General features: G+C 41.1%; 1 pseudogene; it reads right to left on the bottom strand.

Annotated features, from left to right (window-relative positions):
• Positions 1–453: 453 nt before the first annotated feature.
• LOC616995 (heterogeneous nuclear ribonucleoprotein K-like) lies at positions 454–3,052 on the bottom strand (annotated as a pseudogene).
• Positions 3,053–3,357: the final 305 nt, after the last annotated feature.

Genomic DNA, 3,357 nt, shown 5'->3' with positions numbered 1-3,357 from the left:
CACAAAGCAAAATGTTCACAATAATTACATGGGCTGGGGTGGGGACCTCTTTAAACCACCAACAATGAACAAAAATTAAAATTCACTGCACTCTGCTGCTGTTTCAAAATTTCAAAGTTAGTTTTAGGACACCCTCCCCCACCCCCAACCCTGTTTGTAAGGAACTAAAACATTACATCTGGTGAATAGCAAAGGTTTTACTACATCTCAAATGCAGAATACCTATGAAGCAGAGGAATGTTGGCTTTTTAAACAGAAGCAGATCAAGCAAACAACAAAAAAAGATGCAGGACTCCTTCAGTTCTTCACTGCTGCTGCTGCTGCTGCTGCTGCTAAGTTGCTTCAGTCTGTCTGACTCTGTGTGACCCCATAGACGGCAGCCCACCAAGGCTCCTCTGTCCGTAGGATTCTCTAGGTAAGAGTACTGGAGTGGGTTGCCATTTCCCTCTCCATCAGTTCTTCACTAGTCTTAGAAAAACTTTCCAGAATACTGCTTCACACTGATTTGCAGCAAATACTGTACATTTTATATCTGGTCCTATGTTCCTGTAATGGTAATGATCTGATCTTTGGATCCTTCTAAAGGCTCCTCAATTATGATGGAAGCTTTTGACTCATGACTGATTTGTTTAATCCACTTACCACCTTTGCCCATAAGATCCAGCCAAATTTTGGGGAATAGTTGTGTTGTAATAATAGGTCCACCAAGATCACCGTATGAGGCATGACCCCCTGCATAGGAATAATCATATCCAGAGCCACCCTGTGGTTCAGAAGCCATCTGCCACTCTGAGAGGCTCCATGTGTCTATTGCAGAGTCCCAGGTTTCATCAGCACTGAAACCAATCATGCCATGGTAACGGTGTCCAGGTCTTCCTCTTCTATAATAGGATATTAAATCTCCTCCTCTAGGTGGTGGTGGTGGTGGAAGAGGAAAATTCCGAACTCTACTTCCACCCTGGCCAACTCGTCCAGGAGGGGGTGAAAGAGGTCCTTGACAAGGTCTCATATCATCATAATCTCTTCTGGAAGGAGGCATGGGACCCCCTACCCAGACCAGGTAGCATTCCGTCAAAGCCACCTCTTCCCTGAATGGGGATTCCCACAGGACGTCCACGGTGGTCATCAAACATCATTGTAAAACCACCATAATTATAGATTTCATCATAAAAATTGGGATCATGAGGTTGAGCATGTCCTTTAGTGGGAGACTCAGATATAAGATCAAGGATGATCTTTATGAACTCTCCAAACCTATCAGGTTTTCCCCCAATAAGAACGACTGTGTCAGTAGATTGAGGACAACATTCCTGGAAAAGCTTGACTGTTGTCTGAGTGTTCTCTCAAAGTTCTTTGATTTTAGCACCTTTGACTCCAATAATTCCTCCTGCTGTGCTCTGATGAATCAATAGTCTCATATCACAGTCAAAGTCGCTTCCTTTATAGTGTTGGCAATGTAAGCATTCCACAACATCAGATTCAAGTGGGAGCTGGCTGGTTGTGGTGGGTGATGGCAACTGCAGGCCGTCTTCCAAGGTCGGGATGATTTTCTTCAGAAATTCTCCAATCATTTCAATATCAGCACTGATGCTCAATATGCGCTGGGAGTCACTGCTGTCTGGGACTGAAACACTGGCAATTGTAGTCTGTATGGAGAGCCTTAATATTCTTGCCTCCTTTTCCTATCACTGCCCCAGCATTCTTGCTTTGAAGCAGAATACATAATTCAACCATCTCATCAGTATTTCTAAATCTTTTAAAAGCTTGTTCCTCTTCCATATCTTCAGCAGGGCATTTACCAAATTTGACACTGGTTTTGGTAAAGGTTTCCTCTGTTCATTTTCCATTTTCTTGTATTCAGGGGACACACCAATCAGTTATTAAATATATCTTTCTAGGGAAGAACTGAAGTGTTCTGGGCAGGACCAACTGACACCCTAGTGCTGTAGTAGCCCTGCAAGGCTACCATCCCTGTGCTACAGTGCTTCCTCAGCCAGTCACAGAGAGACAGAGAACATAGTTTTTAGTTTTTATTTACTTTATATAGCCCAGATAACTCTACTGTTTAGTGTGTTCAGTTAATATTCTCTTTGTGGCAATCTATATGCCTTGTCTTATGATAGCACACTGGGGAATTATTCCCCAACGAAACATGTCTATCCTACAATATAATTAAACAAGAGATGCAATTATCTTATAGAAGTGCATTTAAATATACCAATTTTGTATACTTTCATCTAAATTCTATTGATTTTTATACCTTTAACTTTAGCTTTCTTTAGGATCTGATCAACATGCTTTTGGAGAAGGCAATGGCAACCCACTCCAGTACTCTTGCCTGGAAAATCCCATGGCCAGAGGAGCCTGGTAGGCTTCAGTCCATGGGGTCATGAAGAGTCAGACACAACTGAGTGACTTCCCTTTCACTTTTCACTTTCATGCATTGGAGAAGGAAATGGCAACCCACTCCAGTGTTCTTGCCTGGAGAATCCCAAGGATGGCAGAGCCTGGTGGGCTGCCATCTATGGGGTTGCACAGAGTTGGACACGACTGAAGTGACTTAGCAGTAGCAGCAACATGCTTTTTTCTTAGAGGAGGAGCTTTAGAAAATTTTTGATGTTGTTTCTGTTGCTGTTCCCTGTCCATTTTATCTACTTTTAAATAAAAAGCTCTGGGATCCCAAGAATGGCATTGAGCCAAGGAGGCCAGGCCCTTTGGCCTAACTGTTATACCAAATCATTGCTTGCCAGATATCTCAGTGTAAACTTTTCTAGCCCCTTTAAACATATATTTTAAAATTGGGGTAAATTGAAAGACTTGCTTGGCTTTTAACACAGGGTACCAGTAGCTGTTCCCTTTTGGCCTATTTAACCTGAAGTAGTGTAGTAATATCAAATTTTGTTTTAATCACATAAATGTCCATTTTATTTATTCCATTATAGATAGCCATCCAAAGATTTCTTTATTCATTTGAGATAACTCCTTTTAAGAAAGTTCTACCTTGTTGGAAATTATAGCCAGACTTACCTTGCAAGTTTTTTCCTATTGACATTATAATTATTCTAATGCTCTTAACATTCAAAAAATGAAGATCATAGTGTCCAGTCCTATCACATCATAGCAAATAGATGGTGGAAATGTGGAAACAGTGTCAGATTTCATTTTCTCGGGCTCCAAAATCAATGTGGATGGTGACTGCAGTCACAAAATTAAAAGATGCTTGCTCCTTGTAAGAATAACTATGATAAACCTAGACAGTGTATTAAAAAAACAGAGACATCACTTTGTCAACAAAGGTCTATATAGTCAAAGCTGTTTTTTTCTAGTAGGCATGTATGGATGTGAGAGTTGAGCCAT

The sequence above is a fragment of the Bos taurus genome, chromosome 12 (genome assembly GCF_002263795.3).
Source record: "Bos taurus isolate L1 Dominette 01449 registration number 42190680 breed Hereford chromosome 12, ARS-UCD2.0, whole genome shotgun sequence".
NCBI classification, from domain to species: domain Eukaryota; kingdom Metazoa; phylum Chordata; class Mammalia; order Artiodactyla; family Bovidae; genus Bos; species Bos taurus.
The sequence above is the reverse complement of the archived record's forward strand: the minus strand, read 5'-3'. Positions and strand labels throughout refer to the sequence as shown.